We start from the raw sequence: 25,272 nt of genomic DNA, 5'->3' as shown, positions 1-25,272 counted from the left end.
TGTGTACATTTCCCTTCGCAATAACTTATAAATTTTTAGTCTACAGACTCGAAATTTGATATACAGGGTACTGAGGTTTGGGAAAATCGATGTGATCAGGTTTTGGCCAGAAGTTTGGCGATTAAGGGGTCAAAGTTCAACGATTTTACTTTTGAGAACTCTACCAAACTCCTCCGACAATTTTGGGTCTAAACACTTGAAATTTTAGATATAGGTTCCTTGGACATGGATCTAATTTAATAACTCGATTTTAGCCCAAAACAATAAATTTTGAGAGGTCATAGTAGTGGTCAAAGTTAAAAAAATTGACCGCTTTTTTTTTTTTTTTTTTGCTCAACATACACCTCCAAACACCCGGGAAACACCGGGCTGAAATGCTAGTATATATAAAAAAGTGAACGTGTCTTGTGTGTGTGTGTGTCTGTGTATATTTTCCTACGCAATAACTCTGTACATTTTCAGTCTACAAACTCGAAATTTGATATACAAGTTACTGAGATTTGGGGAAATCTTTGTAATCCGTTTTCGGCTAGAAATTTGTCTGTTAAGGGGTCAAAGTTCAACGATGTGACCTTTGAGAACCCTACCAAACTTCTCCGTTAATTTTGGGTCTAAACACTTGAAATTTTAGATATAGGTTCGTTGGAGATGGATCTAACTTAATAACTTAATTTGAGCCCGAAACAATAAATGTTTTAAGGGGTCATAATAGGGGTCAAAGTTAAAAAAAAAACTCACTGCTTATTTTTTGTTTTTGCTGAACATACACCTCCAAACACCCGGGCAACGTCGAGTACCCATGCTAGTATATCTATAAAAGTTAATGTGTGTGTGTGTGTGCACATTTCCCTACGCAATAACTCTGTCAATTTTTAGTCTACAGAGTCGAAATTTGATATACAGGGTACTGAGATTTGGGAAAATCGATGTGATCGGTTTTAGGCCCAAAATTTAGCGATTAAGGGGTCAAAGTTCAACGATTTGACCTTTGAGAACTCTACCGAACTCCACCGACAATTTGGGATCTAGACACTTGAAATTGTAGATATAGGTTCCTTGGACATGGATCTAACTTAATAACTTGATTTGAGCCCAAAACAATAAATTTTAAGGGGTCATAATAGGGGTCAAATTTTTTTTTTTGCTCAACATACACCTCCAAACACCCAGGCAACGCCGGGCACCCATGCTAGTATATCTATAAAAGTGAACGTGTCTGTCTGTCTGTGTGTCTGTCTGTCTGTGTACATTTCCCTACGCAATAACTCTGTCAATTTTCAGTCTACAGACTCGAAATTTGATATACAAGGTACTGAGATTTGAGAAAATCGATGTGATCGGTTTTGCGGCCAGAAATTTAGTGATTAAGGGGTCAAAGTTCAACGATTTGACCTTTGAGAATTCTACTAAACTCCTCCGACAATTTTGTGCCTAAACACTTGAAATTTTAGATATATGTTCCTTGGACATGGATCTAACTTCATAACTTTAGTTGAGCCCAAAACAATAAATTTTGAGGGGTCATAATAAGGGGTCAAAGTTAACAAAAAATTCGACCTCTGCGGCCTCTACCTAATTACTCAGACAATTTCTAGTCTAAACATTTGAAATTTTACATAAAGGGTATTCAGAGATAGGGCAAGCTTTTTCATCAGTTTGGGTAAAAAAAAAATTTAGTTACCAATGTATGCGTGTATGTGTGTATGTTTGCATGTCTGCTCAACACTTTCGACAAAGGCAACAGATTTTCTCAAGATCAGTATTGTTTTTAAGATCGACCTTTCAGACGACAAATATCGAAAAATTGGCTAAAGACATTAATATCTTCACCTTAAACTAGGCACTTTTATACGGGGGGGGGTCGCTTTTTTCGCCGATATTTTTGAAAGTCATCCTCTCCTTTCGATTGTCTAGCCTTAGTTTTAAAATATGTCACTTCCGATTTGGCGGTGATCGTAACAGCATAGACGTCAGGTTTTTTTCCCCGTTCTTTTCCTCCTTTGCAGTACAGGTTCGAGCCTGCCTTCCTACTAACACCTTTTTTTTTTTTGCTCAACATACACATCCAAACACCCGGGCAACGCCGGGCTGAAATGCTAGTATATATATATATATATATATATATATATATATATATATATATATTGTCTTTTTTTTAGGTTGTCCACAGGGTTTCCCCAGGAAATAAGCTAATGCATTTTCAACCTTTTATTTACTTTCATGTGTAATATTTGTCATATTGAAGCGGTTCGCTCCATAAAATTGATTAGCAAATTATCAATTATTCTAACTTTTCTAAATGGTGGCATTTTATTTTTACTTTGCAAATACTAATTTATTTTTTGATTTTTGCTAAATTCTTCTTCTTCTTCTTCTACTTCTTCACCACTCTCTATATACTCACTAGGAGTTTTCACACAGGCCATCATCAAAGATTTCTCTGAGAACAATTTGTGGTGTTTCCTGAAGTCTGAGTGACAAGTCTCCTCAGATTTCCAGTACTCACCACCTCTTTTGATAACCATTTCAAATTAATTTGTGTTATCACAACAGCTGTTTACCATTGATTTCACACTTGCAATGATCATTGGTCCTCACTGATATTTGAGTGGCATTAAGCCTCTCCAAGATCCCAGTCCTCTTCGCACTCATCCAGTGGAGGTCGGGTTAGTGCTTTCTCTCCTCAGTTTTTCTATCCTCCTGGTTTCTTCTCAATTATTTTGTGTGATGCGAGTTGATGCTGACATTACAATTTTTTTTTGGGGGGGGGGGGGTCTTACAATTATACAGTTTCAGTTTTCTTAATTCCATGTGGTTTTACTTCTATTGCAGTTTCTAATATGCATTAGAATCTGCATTCAAGGGTTTTCCTTAATATTTCAGTCATTTTCATTATTTTTTTCCGTTGTATTTCTCAATCATCCCTCTGATTCTAATCTCTCCCGTTCTTTTTTTCAAAGTTTTTAAAGATTATTACTAATACTCCTATTATTATTGGTGTTATCTTTACTTTCTTCATATTCCATATTCCTTTGAGCTCTCTGGCCAGTTCCATGTATTTGCCCGACGTCTTCATCTCCTTGATATTCACTCTGTGGTCTGCTGGAACAACAAAATCTACAGTCTGGCAGGACTTTTCCTTTTAAACAATGATAACATCCGGTCTTCTTGCTTGGATGGGTTTATCTGTTTGTATGTCCATGTCCCATAGGATTTTGTGACTTTCATTTTGTGCTTGTACCATTTGTCAGTGTGTTCAAGATGCAGTTATTGACATAATTTCCTGTGTACTGTCTTCTACAATTGATCGTGTCTATTCTTATATTCTTTTGGTTCTAGTTTGCTACATTCACTTATGTGGTTTATTGTTTCGTTTCTTTGTTCAGTGTCTGCATTTGCTGTTTTTTTTTTTGTTGTTTCTTGTCGAGTCTTGCTTTGGTGTAGTTGGTTCTAATCATTTTATTTTGCACAACTTTAATTTCGTGGCGGTGACAAGAGTCTTGAAGATGATGAGCATAGTGGTTGGTTATTGGATGTTGACAATTAAGAGCCTTAGTTGAAGCCAAGCCATGCACAACTGTTTGGGAACTTGCTTCTGAATTAGACGTAACGTATATGACGATATCCAACCACTTGAGAGATATTGGAAAAACAAAAACACTCGATAAAGTGGTGCCTCATGAATTGGATGACAACCAAAAGAAAAGCTGTTATGAAGTGTCATCTCCTCTTCATTTATGCAAGAAGAACGAGCCGTTTCTTGACCGGATTGTGACTTGCGATGAAAAGTGGGCTCTTTACGACAACTAGCACCACTCAGCTCAGTGGTTAGACTCCACAACACTTCCCAAAGCCAGAGTTGCACCAAAAGAAGGTCATGCTGACTGTTTGGTGGTCTGCGACCGGTCTCATCTATTACAGTTTTTGGAATGCAAGCGAAGCCATTACGGCGAAGAAGTACAGTTAACAAATTGGTGAAATGCATCAGAAACTTCGACAACAACACCCAGCATTAGTTAATAGAAACGGTCTAATGTTGCTAAACCGACCCTGCAGAATTTGAATGAATTGGGCTACAAAACTCTGCCTCATCTGCTATATTCTCCAGACTTTTCGCCTACCGACTACCACTTTTTCAAGCATCTCAACAGCTTTCTGCATGAGAAATGTTTCAAAAACTCAAGCGATATCATCGCCACCAGAATGCAAGATTTTTATGTTATTAGCATAATTTCACTTGTTTTGCGTTGGCCAAAGTGTGTTGATTCTGATGGTGCTTATTTTGATCAATAAATTTTTGTTTGAGCCGAGATATGTTTATCTGAATTAAACCATTAAGAAATTATAAATATTATTTCTTTTTGTTTACAGAAAGCAGCCCCCTGTAAAGTGGTTGTGTCACACAATGACCAGTTATTCTCCTGATCGAATTAATTTGAAGGACTACTTACTCTCTGGGATCTGCACAGTAGTCACAGACACTTTCTTGTCACCTTCTCTCTTGCCTCTGTTAACTGGACAGCTGAGCAAGGCTATCTTCTCTTGAAGATATACCGCTCTGAGAAAGTTATTTATCGTTTGCTGTTTGAATTATGTTAGCCTCAAACCACTTTTAATATCACTTGGTGCAATTTTGAGTTTCAATTCCAATTATATAAATATATGCATATGGGCATGGCTCAGATGCTAAAGAATGAGGGTTGAGAGTTGTATATTTTCGTTTCTATTCTGGCTGATTCCGCCCAAGTCATCTATATATATATATGGCAAAACGGGCGTGCGCACTTTTGCATGTCCAAGAAAGGCTTTTATCGCCGGGCTTCTTCGGGGGTGGGATGGGAGGGTTACTATGTCTTAGAACTGTTTATGTACCCCCTAGATCATAATATCTACGATTTGTGAAGGGACGTCGTGTATAGATTTATTTGGATCGACTTTTATAAAATTTGCGCTATTTCGTTGTGTCGCGTGTTTGCTCAGCTTTTTAGTATAAATAAAGTGAAACTAATCAAAGCGAAGGCAGTTCCTTGGTTTACTCGCCGGGAACGTCCAGAAAGCAAATCAGCTTTGATCAATGTGGTGAAAACCGTCATATCAGACAATTGCTATTCGTTTGGACTGGTTTTCCCCCACCATCTTGAGGAAACAAAACAAAACAAAAAAAACAGTCTCGCAGCCAAATTTAAGTGCGGGATTTCATTCCACAATGGTGTCATGTTTGACCTCATTAAATTTACGCACATATCAGTTAACTTCTTAATGGTTTAATTTCAAACATTATCATTGCCGCTGCTCCCGTAGCGTCGAGGTAAGTCATCACGCTTTTTTTCCGCCTTCGCCTCAAGGATTCGGGTTCGAGCCTACCTACCTACCAAAACTTTAAGTTAAGACGTCAGTTTTTTTTTTTCACGTTCTTTTCCTCCTTCGCAGTACAGGTTTGAACCTAGCTGCCAACTACCATATTTTTTTTTTCTCAACATATACATCCAAACACCCGGGTAATGCCACATACCCAGGCTAGTCTATAATATAAATCTCACCTGTTCGTTTAAATGTATGTATGTATGTATGTATGTATGTCTGCCTAAAACTTTTGACAGAGGTGACGGATTTTCACAAAGTGGGTATCGTTTTGAAGTACGACACTTTGGATAACAACTATCGAAAAATTGGCAAAAAGCATTAATTCCTTCACCCTCAACTGGGCATTTTTCTACACGGAGGGGTCGCTTTTTTCGCCGAAATTTTCGAAAGACATCCCCTATTTTCGATTGACTAGCCTTAATTAAACCTTCACTACTTCTGGTTTGATGATGGACACAACGACAAAGATGCCATGTTTTTTTTTTTTCATGTTCTTTTCTTTCTTCTCTTCATGTTCTTCTTAACATTAATTGTTTTAGGCTCAAATCAAGTTATTAAGTTAGATCCATGTCCAACGAACCTACATCTAAAATTTCAAGTGTTTAGACCCAAAATTGGCGGAGGAGTTTGGTAGAGTTCTCAAAGGTTAAATCGTTGAATTGACCCCTTAACAGGCAAATATCTGGCAGAAAACGGATTACAAAGATTTTCCCAAATCTCAGTACCCTTACAGTTATTGCATATGGAAATGTACACAGACACACACACAGACACGTTCACTTTTATATATAGATAATAATAATAATAATAATAATAATAATAATAATGATCTATTTAAATAACATACAGTACAAAAGTACAGTTACGAGATGAGTTCGCCGATTTCAGCGTAGCAACAGAGATGTGAATGGCAAAGCGTGCCCAGAATTTTTACAACCGAGGAAGCAAAAGAGGCTAGCAAGTGTGCATTAAGAATGGTGGTGACTATGTAGAAAAATAAGTTCTGGAGCACAAAAGGTCGCTCGTTTTAATGGTACCACTCACGTCTGCGTAGCTCTGTGACTTTTTGAGTTAAAAAAAAAAACAATGCTTTACTTTTGGAACGACCCTCATAGATTAAAGCATACTCCTTTCCACAAACATTTCTAATTTGAGCTACGATTTATTCAAAGTCCAACATGAAACTTTTACCGATGTATTGAAAAATTAAAAATGGCGCCTGACTCTCTGATACACACGGTACACAAAGAGAAGGAGTTAAAAATAAAAAAAAACTATACAAAGTACTGTTAAAAACCCACCATATGTCAATCTATGTCACGGTAACATATTGAGCGAGTAACATATTGAGCGAGTTTCTAACAATATTTTGTGTAGTATTTTATTTTTAACTCCTTTTCCAAAACTTACCATGTTCATCAGAGAGTCGGGCGCCATTTTTAATTTTCCAATACATTGGTAAACATTGTATGTTTTTCGAGCTGAATAAACATATATTAAATAAAAACACTAAAAATATCCAATTAGGTAGAAAAGTAACTTATCTTGCCTTTGATAATATTTAATTGTTATATATTTGTTTTTTGGGGGTTTTTTTTTTTTGACAACTTCTTCGAATCTATGTGTATAATAATACAAACCCCAATGAATAAATATTTGGAGATAAAATAAAATATTTTACCAAAATGATTGGCCCCAGCATTAAATAACCCCAAAAGGGTTGATATGCTGTAAAACTAAACGGCCAACCCAAATTACCTTTCACGGAGGACAGCTCCTGTGAGATGGTTGGGTCATACGAGGATTAATCAGCTTACAGGGTGTATTAATTTTAACCGAACCTTTGAATGACCCTTTGGGATTTACACAGCACCCACAGAGAGCTTCCAGGCTCCACAAAGAAAGATGTCTTCTCTGTAGCCCCAGTCAACTTTACAACAACTATTTTCAGTATCTGGAAGATATACTGTTAAAGAAAGTATTCTTGGTGGCCGGCTTTTCTTATTTTTATTATTACTTCCTTCATTGTGACACTGTTTTAACATTCGGTAACCTACACCCAACAGTGTAGGTGATTTAAGTACATATAATGCTACTTATATATAGTAATCTGCAGTTATAAGTAGTGACGTATATTGATAATTATTAATAGCGTATATTTTAAAAACAAAAATTGGTGTAATGTCCCAAAATTTATACTACAAGTGTCCGTCCGCAAGGATAAAGCACTTGATGCCGAGCACAGCTGTTTCTAGTATCTGGAAGATATACTGCTAAAGAAAATACTATTTTTATGTTACTATTTACGTCTCTCTCTCTCTTTCTCTCTCTCTCTACATATATATATATATATATATATATATATATATATAGAGAGAGAGAGAGAGAGAGAGAGAGAGAGAGAGAGAGAAAATTTATTACTGTGAGTCCAGAATGAGTTTCCATATTGTTTCAGCTAGAGGAAGATCCTCAAAGAGAGGAAATATCTTTGAGGATCTTCCTCTAGCTGAAACAATATGTAAACTCATTCTGGACTCACAGTAATAAATTTCCTATATACTGCTCTGGCTACACATTGAGCACTCTAGTCCGGTTTTTTCACCACTGGTGTGTGTGTGTGTGTGTATATATATATATATATATATATATATATATATATATATATATATATATATACACACGACACAATCACATTGACACACCGGTTCTCGCCAGATCACCGAAGTTAAGCAATATTATTGAGCCTGGCCAGTACCAGATGGGTGACCATTTGGGAAGGCGAGGCGCTGTACGTACCACAAAGTAAAATACCAGATTGAGTAACTGGTGCAGTCTATCCTTCTCTCGAGGGTAGATGGGACTCTCTTAAGTCATGGTAGGTACCCCGTCTAGTGATGGTGTCACGAGAAAATATACTCTTGATAGCCCTGGCAAAGCATCAAGTATTCAGCTACCGAGAAGATTTGAATTACACTACAAACTCGTGTAATGAGTTCAATCTCAGCTACGGCCGCACTGGATGGATTACTTCCTTCATTGTGATACTGTTTTAACTTTCAGCAACTTACACCTAACGATGTAGGTTGTTTAAATAAACACATATACTGTTATCTATAAAAGAGCCTTGTTTTCCTTTCATTTGAAAATTCTTCTATTTCAAATTATTAAAGACTAGACTTTTTAGCCCATTAAAAAGTTATAGACAATTGACTAAGAATGAGTGCTTTATGCCAAATTGATGGTTGAATATGGTTAAGTTTGTGCTCATTTTTGCATTAAATACTAATCTCCATTAATACCTAATTTTGCATCAAATGGATGCCATAATAGTTAGTTCGCTGCACCATATCATAACAAAAGTCCATACAAAATTTCAGCCAGTTGTTAGAAAAAGTCTAACGCACAGATAGACAGATAGGCAAGCAGACAAACTCCGAGAAATATAATGTAGAAGTTAGTTTTACAGTAAATGCGAAGATTAACCCCCTGTAACTTTTCTAACATAAAATTAAAATCACATTTACCCTAGTTATTGAGTATTGTTTGCACAAGAAGCACTAAGAAACTTTAAAGTAATTAGGTGTTATCTCCCCTCTTTAAATTTTTTTTTCTTTTTTTTTTTCTGCGGATTACTTCGTTTTACTGCCAGCTTTTATTTTTATTGTTACATTTTTTTTTTTTAATTACTCCCAAATCTAATCACACTTTTAGTATTCATCTCAGCATTGTTCCCCCTCTCCCTTCCGCCTTCCTTCCTTTTTTACTGTTTTTCTTTTTTTCTTTTCGGTGTCGCAATTAGCTTAATGGATACCGTTGCGGTCTACGAGATATCAATTATGACGAGTTCAAATACTCCCTCCCTAACCTATTTTGGTCATTGGTTAATTCCTATTTCAGTTACAGCTGCTGCAAATGATTGATTCGTAGCAGAAAGAGAAATAGATAAATCATCATCACCATCATCATCATCATCATCTATTTAATGTCCACTTTGCATACTGACATATGCTGGACGTTTTTTTTTTTAGTAATTTACTTCTAAGCTAACCTGTTAGGTCTTTATTTATCCCTATTCCTCTCAAATCCAGTTTTCCCGATTTCACTTATAAATGCTCTACATATGAATTGAGCACGTTTAGAAATATATTGGTTTTTAATTCAATACATTTGGACTTTAACAAATTCAAACAAAGAAAGTAAGATTCCATCTACAACAGAAACATTAAAAAAATATCACAGAAACCAACAAAACAACCACCAGAAACTAATAAAAACATAAGCAAATAAAGAACGTTCCAGAAAAGAAGAAAACCAAACAATCGACACTCAAAATAGGTTCCAAATTCTAGAATAAATGCAAATCGAAAATACCCTGGATAAAAAAAGAAAACAAACACAAGCAATCAAGATGAAAAAAATGAACAAGACGCCAAAACAGCAACATCCCAAGCAAGACCCAGATCTACATCCAGATAAAAAAAAAACCCCAAAAAAACACTTCATCAAAGACACAAACCCAAAAAAAGACAAACTCTCTGCCTCTAAAGAGATGGAAATAGAGGAAAATTAACTAACCTTGTGGATGAAAATAAAACACAACAAATCATCCAATGGAATTGTTGTGGAATAAGATCTAATTATAACGAACTTTTTATACTCTTTTCACTCTTCAACCCAGCCATTTTCTGCTTACAAGAAACGTTCCTACAAAACAATAACTATTTCAAAACACCAAACTATGAATAATACAACTATTTCCATAACACAGGCCTTCATGTTAATGGACGCACCCCAATTCTTGTAAAGAATGACATACCTTAAAGTAATTTCTCTGTCAAAACAAATCTCCAAGCAATCACAACTCAAGTCACATTACACAAAATAATCACAATCTGCTCAATATACCTCCTCCTCCTTATGAACTAATTGAATGAAAATGAACTAGAAAATTTAATAAAACAACTAATTTCACCGTTCATCCTCCTAGGCGACTTTAACTGCCACAGTACGCTATGGGGATGTAAAGTCATTAAGTCAAAAGGAAATAAAATTGAACAACTAATTAACATGACTTATGTCTCCTCAATCAAAAAAAAAAAAATCCCACATACTTAAATCCAATAAATGGATCAACTAGTGCCATTGATCTTACCATGTGCGATCCATCAAGCTTCTTGGATTATACATGGAGTACCTACGGAGAACCATTTGGAAGTGATCACTACCCTATTATAATCAATTACAATGACTCCATACAAAACCATATACCCAGATGGAACACAAGCAAAGCTAACTGGGCCAAATTTAAAGAACTTGGGAAAATATCCAGAAAATATAATCCTAATCCAATCAAACATCTCCTCACAAAAAACAGAAAATAACTGAAAAAAAAAAAAAAGATATTGCCAACACTATTGCAGAAAATTCATCAGCAAAACACTACAATAAACAACTTTAAATACTTAAGAAATATGAAGAAAAATGGAAAATAGACTTTAACTCCAAAAACCAAGAGCCTTACAATGAAAGCTTTTCACTCTATGAACTAGACACCGTCATAGAAAAATCCCACAACTCAGCTGTAGGACAAGATGAAGTGTACTACAGCTTCCTTGAACAAATTCTGTCCGAATCATTAAAACTCCTTCTCAAAATTTATAATAAGATATGGGAAACAAAACATTTCCTGAATTCATGGAAACAAGCAACAGTAATACTGATACCCAAATTGGGAAAAGATACATAAAACCCAGAAAACTATAGGCTAATAGTTCTCACAAGCTACCTATACAAAACATTTAAAAGAATAATCAACTACCGTCTGATATGGTATTTAGGTAACAGCAAAATAATTTCTAAAACTCAATGTGGATACCAAAAAAATAGAGGATGTATAGAGCACATTACTAACATCGAAAATTACATCAGAGAAGCTTTCATTAATAAGGAACATGTAACATCTGTTTTTTTTTATCTTGAGAAAGCATACGAAACTACTTGGAAACACAGCATCATAAAAGATCTTTTTTTTTTTAATTACATCCCCCCCCCCAAACAAGGCACATTGCCACTTTGTTGTAGGGGGCTACTATCAGGGACATAAGCTACAGGGGTGCTATGTGGGGAGTTGGGCAGCAAGATATCAGTTCACGTTACACTTGAACTTCTGCATGTCAGTACAGTTGGGGAAGCAGGAACTCGGAAGGGAATTCCAAAGTCCAGCAGTTCTGGGGAAGAAACTACTGGAGTAGAAGGCTCTCTTACATCTATGGATCTTAACTGTGAAGGGGTGGGATTTTGCTGCTTGTCGGGTTTGTCGGGGGGGGTACTTACATCGAGGGGATACAAATGCTTGCAGTTCGTTGGCGCATTCACTGTTAAAATACTTGTAGAACAGGCAGAGGGATGCTACATTTTGTCGATGGGACAGAGGCTGAAGCTTAGATGCCAGTTCAGGGCCTATCAGGTTTGTGACTCTTTTGAACCTTGTCTAGGAGTGAGAGACTAGTAGCAGATGCACCAGCCCAAATATGACAACAATACTCCATACATGGACGAATGGTGACTTTATAGAGGTACAGGATACTTTCGAGCGTTAGTAGCTTTCTAGCACAGTAGAGAGAACCTACCTTTTTCGCACCGGTCCTGGCAATGCTCTCAATATAATTTTTCCAACTCATATTTCCTGTGAACGTTAGACCGAGGAGTTTAAAAGATGTACTTTCAGATAAAGAGTCCTTGGCCATTGCTATTGGTGGTAGAGATGGTTTCTTGTAGTTGTTGAAGGAAACAAGTTTAGTCTTGGCAGCATTGAATGAGACCATCCATTTTTGTTCCCATTTTACTACAAATTGGAGGTCGTCCTCTAGTGTTTTTGCCATTTCTCTAGATATGTGTTCATTTGTTTTCCTGTTGTGTCAGTTATAGAGTGTGGTGTCATCAGCATATATACCCATCTCCACAACATTGGACTAAGAGGCAGACTTAATGAATTCATAAAAACTTCCTAACAGACAGATCTTTCCAAGTTCGAATAGATTCTATTTTATCAGACCCACAGAATCAAAGCAGCATATTGTCAACAACATTCTTCAACATCAAAATCAACAACATAATAAAAGAACTCTCTCCTGGCATACATAGCTCCTTACACGTAGATGACTGCTCAATCAGCTACAAGTCAAAATACATTCACACCATCGAAAGAAATTACAACGCAACATAAATAAAATTAATAAATGGGCAACAAGAAATGGTTTCAAATTTTCCAAAACTAAAACAAAAAGTATCCATTTCTGTAACCAACGCAAATGCCACCTTGACCTACCCTTACAGATTGATGGTGAAAAAATCCCATTTGTAAACCTAGGAATCATTTTTGACAAAAATTTAAACTTCATTCCACACATCAATTACATCAAAACCAAATGCAATAAAACACTACAACTCCTACGAGTCATCACCCATACAGATTGGGGAGGCGACAAGAACACGCTACTCCAACTATATAGAGCACTAATTAGATTTAAAAAAAAACTATGGTAGCTTTGCATATCAATCCACCAGAAAGTCATATCTAAAAGCCCTCAACACAATATGCCACTCCGGACTAAGACTAGCACTAGGAGCATTTCCAACATTACCTGTAGAAAGCCAATATGCAGAAGTGCATGAAAGCCCTCCAATGCTTAGAAACCAAATCCTTGGTTTAAAATACTACACAAAATTAACAGGCAACCCCACAAACCCAGCACACAATAGCATTTAAAACCCAAATCGTAAACACCTTTTCAACCAAAAAGAAAATACAATCAAAACTTTTGGACTCAAAATAAAATCGATCTCCAGAAAAGCAAATCTACCCATAACCAAAATCCATGAAACAGTCCTACTCAAAACTCTCCCTGGAAAATCGCAACCCCCAACATGGATCTAAGTTTAAGTAAATATAAAAAGAAACATACTCATCCAATAACTTACCATGATGATCTCAATAAAGGCAAAGAAAAGTCTTCAAATGCTGCCTTGATAGAGTTCAAAATAGACTTCGTAGCCTAGTAGAAGGTGCCCTTTTTTTCTTCCCTGCTGCCTTTTTCCCACAGAAGAGACGTTGCGAGCCTGTCCCTACTTTATCGTTATTTTCATGTCTAAGCTTCAATCTATGCCTCTCCTTTTGCCTGACTTTCACAAAAAAAACTCATCTAGTTGAAACCGCTATCAATAATTTCCTCCACTCTTTATCAGTGCTTAAACCTAAACCTAGATTCCATGAACAAAGCTTCTTTCTTAGAATTGCACACCTGTGAGACTGTTCCGTTTTCCTGCTTTCCAACTGACGACAATATGGTTGTCTTCAAGTCCAATGTGAACAAATTCTTGATGAGCCATCCCCTTAAGTAATCCAATTTACCAATTTTCACTACTAACGATTATTATGACATATTCCCTTTTACCACTGTACACTCATTAACCCTCGAGTGGCTTCCGTGCCTTGATAAGTGGTGACTGCTTTGTAAGAAAACAAAACAAAAAAATACATGCACACATCTATACAGAGGGGTCTAAATAAAATAATGCAGCATTGCAGCAAATCAACCAAAAAACAAACCTCCCAAAAGAAACATCAATTTTCAGTGCCGAAATACATGCTCTAATCCTAGCTCTCAGTCTAGCCTCCAATAACAAAGAATCCAAATTTATAATCCTTTCAGACTCCCAATCTTAACAGATCTAACAGAATTAAACAGTAAAAAAGAAATCATTTTCTGCTGGATACCGAGCCATTCTGGTATCAAAGGTAATGAATTAGCAGATTCAGCAGCGAAAACCACCTTAAATCTTCCAATTGATGCAAATAAAATAATTTAAAAGACATATCAACACATGCACAATAGACAAATGGCAAATTTACTGGAATGAATATGCTAACAACCAACTTCACAAAATGATGCCAAAAATTAAAAAAACAAGAATAAAATAATGCCAAAAATTAAAAAACAAGAATAAAATAATGCCAAAAATTAAAAAAACAAAAATTAAATAATGCCAAAAATTAAAAAACAAGAATAAAATACGAAACTAAATAGAAAAGAAGAAGTCAAACTAACATGAATAAAAATAGGCCATACTCATTTAACCCACTTATATCACCTAAAAAAGAAGGCCAACCCATCTGTATACGTTGTCAAACACAACTCACAATAAGACACATAATAATTGGATGCAGATTTTGTGACAACAAGGAATAATTTCTACAAAGAAAAAATATTAAGGATTTATTCGATAAAAACAATTCCCACATCATACTTTCATATCTTAAAAAAATTGGCCTTTATTAAATTTCTTTAAAAAGAACGCTTTATACAACAGCTAGAGCAGGGGATAAAGGCTCCCTGAATCCATAGACACTCGGCATAAATTAACTCAAGGGCTGATAACAAAACAAACTAAATGAAAACTTTATTTATTCATATGTAATCACTGCCCCAAGTAGTTAAATTACGTCTAAACATATAAGCTAGTATGTGTGCATGTGTGTGTGTGTGGGGGGGGGGTCTTTGTATATATATATATATATATAAAATAAGAATTACGGTTAAGTTTACCAAAATGATCCAAGATGGCAAAACTAAAGTAAATTATAAATATTAAAGGATTAATATTTATAAAGTAATCTCAACCAGATGTAAAAACTTGATAAAACCAAATAGGAGATAGAGCTTATAATAAGAACAAGTAGTTAATAAAACATGTTAAGAAACACTTTGGAAAAGAGTTAAAAACATATTTAATTTTAAAAAGGAAACACTAAATAAATGGATAGTCCTTAATCTGCGGAGTTTCGAAGAAATATATTATTGAAAGAAATAAAAAATGTGCGTAAAAAAGAAGTGGAACAAATATGCAGCTCGACTGTCGAGGCAAGATTGAATTAAAGAAAATCATTTTATCTTTCTTTTAATAATATATTGGAATTCTTTCCCATTTCCTTGTACCTATTTGTGAATTTTTCCACGGATTTCTGCCTTTTGCATTACTTTGGATCATCTTCCAATTACGTGGTTCCCGTGGATTTTACTTGTGCGAATGGAATTTTAACTAACTTTCTTGGATTCTGTATCTTTGGATTTTACCGTCATTGGAAGTTTTACTCATCACCAGACAATCCATTCACGTGAAATCACTTTTTTATTCACCCTATTCCCTCTACTTCACTTTTTGTTATTAAGTAAGATCTATGACTTACTTGTAGGTCCATTTAATACTTTTGCAAGCAAAATCCGATCCCGCATTTTGCTAAATCCTACCCTCTGATGAGAAGGAAAGTATTTCTTCGAAACTCCGCGGATTAAGGACTATCCATTTATTTAGTGTTTCCATTTTCAAATTAAATATGTTTTTAACTCTTTTTCAAAGTGTTTTTAACATGTTTTATTAACTACTTGTTCTTATATATATATATATATATATATATATATATATATATATATATATATATAAATATATATATATATATATATATATATATATATATATATATATATATATAGAGAGAGAGAGAGAGAGAGAGAGAGAGAGAGAGAGAGAGAGAGATGAAATCAGGACGAGAGATTCCGTCTCGTAATCTTTTTATTCAATTAAGAATTCTGCTACTCGTCTACTTGACAAGCGGAAATGCACAGCTTTTATAGCTTGGATTATCAAAGAGGAGATAATCCATGTCCACAACTTATATATATTATACAAATATATTTATGATATACTATTTACATTAGTTCTACAAATTCCATATCGGTAATATTTATGTATCGTGCTTTCTACTGCTTGTAGCTTTGCTCTTAATCGATCGACAATCGCTGATCTGCGTTCATAATTTAGAGTAGAAATAAATTATTCAAGTCCACATGAAATTGTGTCCGGGTTTGATCGATTCCCAAAGCACGAGAAAACCTCACACCAGCCCACTCCATAGTACGCCATATAAAAGTAAGTATGCGTGCATGTTTCTATATTTGTAGATTAAATCATGAACTAATTAATTGATGATTATGAATTTTAGAATACTGCTCCTAGACGTAAGGGGTCGTAATGTGGGTTATACTTAGTTTAATTTAGTTTTATGCAAAGAATGTGAAAAGTATGCGGAAACCTAAATTTCAGATAACTCCGATTGTTTTTATATATATATGCTATAATAAAGCCGTATCCTATCTATTTGTTCACAGCGTCATATATGACGTAATAGTAGATGGCGTTATATATGAATACGTCATGAATATATTGTTTGTTCACTAAAACGCCCTGTATGACAACATCATGTATGACGTCGTATATGATATATATTGTTCCCACCTGGCAACGCCGGGTATATACAGCTAGTGTATATATATATATATATGTCAAAACATTGTTAATTCACTACCCGCATAGCAGCAGCCGGTAGTGGCTACTCTAGCCGCACTGATGAGCTGTGAAACAACGAAATAGTACTGTATGTGGAGAGATATATATATAATTCATAATTTATAATTATTGTCGCCCTTTGAGCACACTCTGGGGAACTTGAAAAAGTCAGTCAGATAGCTTTGTGTGAGAGATCGTAACTTCCTATTACTTGATTATTCTAAGATTGTCTGTATTAAAAACGTTAAGTTTCATTAATGTTTAAATTTCACTTCATTTCGTGGTGATGAACGGTGGCTCTGGGATATGTTTTTTGCTAATGGGCTTCGTTGCAGTGTTTAAATCCTTCGACCAGCGTTGGTTGTCATCTCCTACACTGATGATTACGTAAGCATGAAACACTAGCGTCTGTAGGAATATATATATATATATATATATATACTAGCAGAAGTACCCGTCGTTGACTGGGTTCAAAACCAGCCTACAGAAAATGGACTGTGATTGATGAAAGTATGATAGGTTATGAAAAGGAGGGGGTTGTAAAGAGATAGGTTTTGATACTCAAACATTTTACCCTAAGCAAAATATGATGAAAGTAAAGATAATTTTTGCGAAAATATATTTTTTTTATCAACTTTGTTTCTAATCGTAGCTAATAGTGACCAACAAAATGATGTTTCCTTACAAAGAGAAAATGTTATATATATAATAATATAAATATACCAGAAATAAATGTTACCATAGTCAATAAAAGTTACTTTTATGGTAGAAAAGTTCATTGGTTTGAATTATTAAGTAGTTTGTAAAAAAAAATTTTTTTTTTTTTAAATTCACGAACCGGTTTTTAAAAAAATCAAAATGGCAGCGACTTTGAAATGGAAAGCCCCATTTTCAATTTGAAGGAGGGGCACCTGAGCATTCTGTGTTAACAATTTAAGAGAGTTCCGTCAATATAAGAAATATTTATAAACATATTTTAATGTTTTCCGTTATTTTGTGCTTGAGGAATATTCGATTATGACATGTGTAGTTTATATAAAAATTCATTTAAGTAGTTATCGCCTCAAATTTCGTTTTAATTTCGGTTTGCTGAAATTATTTCAAGTAAAGAGCATTAAAAATTATTTCAAAACAAAAAAAAACATGAACTGAACTTTTATTGACTATGGTAACATTTATTTCTTGTATATTTATTTTTTCGGGTAGTCGTTTGTAGGCTTTTCTGCTAAACACTCTTACTAAAGAATATCAACGAAATATCGAAAAACAAATAAACAAAAGCAGTTTTGAAAAATAATTAAGCTTTACTTACTTTAGTAAAATAATCCGAAACAGCAAAATGGGATATTAAAAAGTAAACACGCAATTACTTTAGTTTTTTAATGCAAAGAATCGATATAAATATGAATACGAAGAAAATGGCACCCTTTTCAAGCAGAACAGCTTCGTTTCAGTTTTACAGTATTGAACGGTGTAGTATTGCGCCGTCGGATTCAGCGTTGTACTGTTGTAATGTAAAGAACACGCAGAAAGGGTTGTAATCAACTGAATTTCTTCTAGTACACTGAAAAAAAAAACTTAAACAGATATATAAATAAAAATAAAAAGGTTATGTAAATGTTTTTAAAAAGACGCGTAATCACGTGAGCAGGATTTTTTCCTCCTTTTGACACGATAACAAGTAACGTTCTTATTTATTATTATTTATCTGTTTTCGAAAGAGTGCCATGTGGAAGTGGAGAAGAAAAAAACAGAGTTATGCAAAATTTGTGTTGAGAATTGTCTAAAGTTCCGATTTTATTTTTTTGCTTTCACTTTAATAAGAATGTGAATTTATGAGGTGAATTTATTCGACACAATATGATTAACGTGAATTAAGATTAAAGTTAAGGTGTTATTGTGGACCATCACCCCTTTTAAAAAACCTTGTTAAACTTTGTGACATATTTACATTCTATGGAGGTCAGGCGCGAACGAGCATCCAATAATTTTATTATACCATATTTCTTCAAACTGAAACATAATCATCAAGCTATACTTATGCAAATAGATATGAAATGTCTTTGTTAAAGTTTGTGCTATATTTCCATGGAGTACAGGCGCGAACGTAGACCTCACAATTTTATTATACCATCCCTATTTAAGTTAAAACATACTTATCAAAGTATTCTTATGTACATCTATATCAAAAACGCTTTTTTTTTTCATTTTTTATTTCCATACTTTGGGGGCCAGGCGCGAACGCAGACCCCACAATTTTTATGAACCACTGTTCTACCAGATCAAACATACCCATTCCTGATCCTTGATACATCTTCTATCATTATATGTAATCAGTTTTTTAAAATAGTCAACCATATAGGAGCCTATTCATGACCACACACACACACACACGCACAGTGTGTATAGATGTGTATATATATGTATGTGTGTGTGTGTGTATAGATGTGTATATATATGTATGTGTGTGTGTGTATATATTAGATTACCCGGCGTTGTTCGGTACTAAACGTAATGTTAAATTCCTTAAGAAATGAAGTAAAAAAAAAAAAAGAAAAAACTGAGATATGTCCATGCGAGTATTATATTTTTTTATAAACAGTTTACTTCTTATAAGTAAAAAAAAATACTCGAGATGAGATCAAAATCAAAACGTAAAGACAGTGAGTCAAGTACGATAACCATTAGGCCAGCTTGACATGACTTTAAAAAGGGTTTTCAAACCTACTTATTCTTAACATAATGTGAACAATTCACGCATGCACAGCTGTAAAACAGTTGGCAAACAGATAAAAATCCGATGCCCCCCCCAAAGTACCAATTGTTCAATTTAACCCCTTAACAGCCCTTTTTTTCCAGACGAAAACTAATAAAAAAGTTTTCCACGTGTCTGAATACCCTTTATAGCAAGTCTGTTGATCGAAAATTCTTTGAGTATATATATTGAGAAGTGTCTTCACGCGTACACACACATTCTTACTTTTAGAGATGGATAACTAAGGCCTATGCTTTAAAATAAACTCTAACATTTTAGTAAATTACTTGACCTCATATACTAAGTTAGGCGGATGGTCCACCTAACTTACTACAAAATGCTGGTTTTATTTTGGTGTCTTAAATCCCACACTTTTTGTGCTGATGCGGAGATGAATATTCAAATTCATTTATTCTCAATGATTATTGTCAATTGTAAATAAAATGAATATCGTTTCCGAAACGATCGTACACTAAATTTCATTTTGCTTGTTTTTCCTGTTGAAACTGATTCATAATTTATAATTATTAATCTTTGTAATCAGTATTAATATAGCTCTAGCATACATATACCTATTGAGCTTATTATATATCCACAGTATTATGGGTCCTGGATATGACCTAAAACTATATTCAATGGTGAAGTACCACCTTGCGAGCTTTGGAGAGTGTGGAGCTACCCTTTAATTGCCATTGCTCCCAGGTCCACTCTGACCCGGAGTGATAGTACCTGTTAGGGTCCCAACTATGGGTTAAATAGAATCTGGTGTAAAAAAAAAGTATACTCCATTAAAAATCGTTCCTCAAAATAACTAGATTCGGCATTAAATAACCTGAAAAAGGTTGATATGCCGTAAAACAAAAACAACCATCTAACCACAGTATTATGAGCAAGATTATTTTAAAGTATTGGCACATTAAAATAAACTTTGCTCTTTAGACTCCTGGTCTAATTCCCTCTATAAAATTAATATATATATATATATATATATATATATATATATATATATATATATATATAATATAAAGCTGAATGTGTGTGTGTGTGTGTGTGTGTGTGTGTGTGTGTGTGTGTGTGTGTGTGTGTGTGTGTGTGTGTGTGTGTGTGTATTGTCACGAATAGGCTCCTATATGGTTGACTATGTTAAAAAAACTGATTACATATAATGATAGATGTATCGAGACACAGGAATGGGTATATTTGATCTGGCATAACGATGATTCATTAAAATTGTGGTGTCTGCGTACACGCCTGGTCCACAAAGTATGAAAATAAAAAATTAAAAGATTAAAAAAAAAAAACGTTTACAAGTGTTTTTGATTAAGATGTACTTAATAATACTTTGATAAGTATGTTTTAACTTAAATAGGGATGGTATAATAAAATTGTAAAAAATGTTAAGGATTTATTCGATAAAAACAATCCCCCACATCATACTTCTTTATCTTAAAAAAATGACCTTTATCAAAAAATTTAAAAAGGACCCATTATACAACAGTTAGAGCAGGCATAAGCCTAACGAATCCTAGCGTGGATGAAACCCGCAATATTCTGTGTAGCTTAATTGCCATATATATTTTTATGACTTACTACCTAGGTTCACCTTTGTATTGAGCACTGTTGAAGCAAATACTTAAAGTTTACGTATAAAATTATACTTTCGTATATTAATTTATGTGATAAAATGAACTAGTTACGTATATATATATATATATATATATATATATATATATAAATATATATATATATATAAATAAATATATATATATATATATATATATATATATATATATATATATATATATATATATATATGAGGATAAAATACATGATATATTATAAAATAAATGTTGTAGAAATAGAACGTATGAAAGACAGAAAGAAAAATAATTAAACTCAGGAATGAAAATCAAACGAAAGATTTGATTGGTTTTGATAAAAACTGGTCAAATCTTTTGTTTAAATTATATGAGAGAGAATAACTAACAGTCCTCCATGATCCTTGGGTCGGCAATTACCCGATATTTTTCATCATCCCAAAATAGGTAAATGATATTTTCCACTGCCGGCTGAAACGAATGCAACTTTGACGTTTACGGCGCATCATTAATTTGATGATTGATAGGGCGTGTCACTATCGATCTATCGGTTTGGCAAAGCCTGCCATCTTTGCTAGGAAACGTGCTTTACGAGCAAGGTGGTAACTGCAAATTTACAGTTGAATAGAAGCCAAACATCGAACCAGAATCTATTGGGTTTATTTTTTGTTTTGTTTTCATCATCGTTATCATCATCATCGTCGTCATCAGTTTCATATCCGTTTTACATGCAAGTATACATCGGAAGGCTTTTAAAAACCGACCTTCAAACTAACCTATTCATTTATTCATTTCGTATGAATCCGATGGTTCTCTTGTTGCCGTTGGTTTCCCTGATATATTTCTTGTTAAAATTATTTTCAAAAAGATATTGTGTACTTACAGGAAAAACCCAGCGAATGTTGTCAACATCCGAAGTGAACGTGTTTCGGTGGAATGAACTGGATTCGAACTTGGCACACCCAGGTTGTCAGTCAATTAACCACTTAGTACCGTCATCTCCCAACTAACTTATCTTTGATCATGTCTTTATTAATCCTTTTTTTTTTTTTTTTTTTTTTTTTACACTGGAATCACCCGGAGGCCACTCGAGGATAAGGGTTAATGGGTACACATTAGTCATTGTGATTATAGCGATGATAGCGTAGTAATCACAAGTAGTGGGAATTTTGTAAATTGGATTACTTAGGGGGAACTTGTTTACATTGGACTTGAAGACAATCAGATTGTAATCAGCTGGAAAGCAGGCAATCGGAAGAGAGTTCCACAGGCGTGCATTTCTAAGAAAGAAGCTTTGTTCTTGGAATCTACATTTAGTTTTAGGTACAGATAAAGAGTGTGGGAAATTATTGATAGTGGTTTTGGCTAGACGAGTGTTTTTCATGAAAGTTTGACAGGGGGGGGCACCATAGATTGAAGCTCAGGCTCACAACGTCTCTTCTGTGGGAAAGAGGTTGTAGAGAAGAGAAAAGGGCATCCCCCACTAAGCTACGAAGTCTATTTTGAACTCTGTCAAGGCAGGATAAGCTGCTTCTAGCAGCTCCTGCTCAGATGTGGTAACAATACTCCATCATTGGACGTACCTGGCTTTTATATAGGTAGAGAATTGCATCAGCAGTGAGATATCTACTGGAGCGGTAGTAGGATCCCACTATTTTTCTAGCGATCTTGGCAATGGATTTGATATACGTGTTCTATTTCAGGTCAGGAGTAAAGGTCAAGCTCAGCTGCCTTCTTATTATTCCTTCACATGTTTTCCTTAAGTGTGTGTATATATATATATATATATATATATATATATATATATATATATATATATATATATATATATATATATATATATGTATGTGTGTGTGTGTGTGTATATATGTGTATATATATACATGTATATATATGTATATATATATGTATATATATATACATATATATGTATATATATATGTATATATATATGCATATATATGTATATATATATGTATATATATGTGTATATATATATATATATATATATATATATATATATATATATATATATTAAGACAAATAAATCCGCCCAAAGGAAGTGATTTTATATACTTGCAGCGCAAATCCCTATGTTAAAAATGGGTTTATTACAATAGAAAAATGCGAGCATGAAAAGTAATATGGTTGAGCTTAAACATGGAAAAGTAAAGGACTAGTTGTTAAAACTGGAAAAGAAAAGGACAAGATATTCTAGTGAAAAATATAATAAATTCATAACTTAAAATATTGCAGCATTAAGAATTGATTATATAATGTTATAAATTGAATTTAAAAAAATTCTTAATGCTGCAATATTTTAAGTTATAAATTTATATTTTTTACTAGAATATCTTCTCCTTTTCTTTCCCAGTTTTAACAACTAGTCCTTTACGTTTCCATGTTTAAGCTTAACTATATTACTTTCCATGCTCGCATTTTTCTATTGTAATCCATGATTTTTACAGGCTTCCAATAAATTCACTTGTTCTTTGTTAAATATCAGTCTTATTCCCCCCCAAACGTAACATATACATATGTAATAACAATGTACGACACTCGTCTGCTTTCATTCTCTCTGTTTCACTTGTTAATTTTCTTTTCTCGACAGCAGTGAATTAGTAGCAACACTAGTCACCGAAGCGACGTGGTTGCTATGGAAACTAGTCATAAAAAATATCGCTCACTTCCTTACGAATTTTTACGATTTTGAGCACCAGTAAATTCATCATAACTTTTGTTTTACTGAACGAAAAGTAAAATTTTTTTTCCACAATATAGTTGAGAAGGTGATTTATAAACTGTAATAATTGTTTGAGATTTGGTAGAAAAATGAGTAAGCTTTAAACAGTTCTAAATGACTAGAACTGCCCCATAACCATATATTCAAACACTACCGTGTTTTAATTATATATATATATATATATATATATATATATATATATATATATATATATATATATATATATATATAGTAGAAATGGTAATTAATAAAAACCTGAAGAAAGTGCTCAATACTGTTGTAGAGCAAATATGCGTTTGATTTTTTTATTACCGTATTTTTCTGTTAAGTTACATTATTGTTTCGGCTACACGGCCGTTTTTTGGCCGTCATTTCTGTAAAAGTCTGAGGAAGCTACATAACGGCCAAAGAACGGCCGTGTAGCCGAAACAATAATGTAACTTAACAGAAAAATACGGTAATAAAAAAATAAAACGTATATATATATATATATATATATATATATATATATATATATATATATATATATATATATATATATATATCCATGGTCTTGAAAACTCTTCTCTGGTGAGGCATGTCCCTATGAGCCATCATCGCCTGTGCTGCCCGATCATGATGTAGGTGACCATAGCCATCAATGTAGTCCATGAGCATTCTTTTAGCTGTTTTTACGACCAGTTCAGCTCAGGCATTACTTTAGGAATAATGTGCAGATGATATACGTCTCTTTATGCCCCAGTCTCGTAGGAATAATCCATCGGATGATATTTAATCTAGTACACCATCCTCTCAACGCATCGCATACTACTGCAGCCTTCCCTGATGGTAGCAGGACAGTTTCAATCGAGCCCATGTATCGGTCTGCATATACAATGTAACTTTTCCCATGGATATCCAGTAGGTTCGTGGCAGTCTTTTAGAATGGGAATTCTGGGTTTGAGGGTGGCATTAGTGGTTCTCTCGGTTGGGGGGGGGCGGTCAAATTGCATTTTTGACATTGTGCTCTTTGTTGGATACTAGCATCAAGGCTTGGTCAAAATAATCTACGGTGTCTGAATGATAGATGCTAACGTTGTTCTTTGGTAGAGTACATTCTTTTTAGCCATGGGGGTCAGTTCCCGTTATTTTACTGTTCTGGTAGTGGCTCCCACTAACAACTGTAGTTCAATTGTTTCTTCTACAACTGTAGACTCATGCGCCACCACTGAAAATCGAAGCCAAAACGTTTAGCGTATGATTTACTTTTTCCTTTGACGTTAATGCCTGAGCTATGAAGACATGTCTGCTGGAAAGCTAAAAATTAAAACATGAACTAATAGCTATTACGTTACGAATGCATATTCGTAATGTCATTGTTTGATCTTTACCTGGCAAAATCCATTTTTGATTTTCACACTTTTGCACTG

At 34.2% G+C, this 25,272-nt stretch overlaps 1 protein-coding gene across 5 annotated transcripts in view; it reads left to right on the top strand.

The window, feature by feature from the left end:
- LOC145266395 (protein lethal(2)essential for life-like) overlaps nucleotides 1-25,272 on the top strand; it is a 100,114-nt gene that overhangs the window by 48,721 nt on the left and 26,121 nt on the right. The window contains exon 2 of one of the 5 annotated variants that reach the window (XM_080122037.1): nucleotides 22,006-22,086. The exons of 3 other annotated variants lie outside the window; for them this stretch is intronic. The gene's annotated coding sequence lies outside the window, so the exon portion shown is untranslated. Of the gene's footprint in view, nucleotides 1-22,005; nucleotides 22,090-25,272 lie in introns of all 5 variants that reach the window. One more of the 5 variants, XM_080122038.1, reaches the window with a different exon arrangement.

Source organism: Euprymna scolopes, chromosome 41, assembly GCF_053919585.1.
Source record: "Euprymna scolopes isolate OS-2025 chromosome 41, ASM5391958v1, whole genome shotgun sequence".
Taxonomy (NCBI): domain Eukaryota; kingdom Metazoa; phylum Mollusca; class Cephalopoda; order Sepiida; family Sepiolidae; genus Euprymna; species Euprymna scolopes.
Note: the sequence above shows the minus strand (reverse complement) of the source record. Positions and strands in the feature narration are given on the sequence as shown.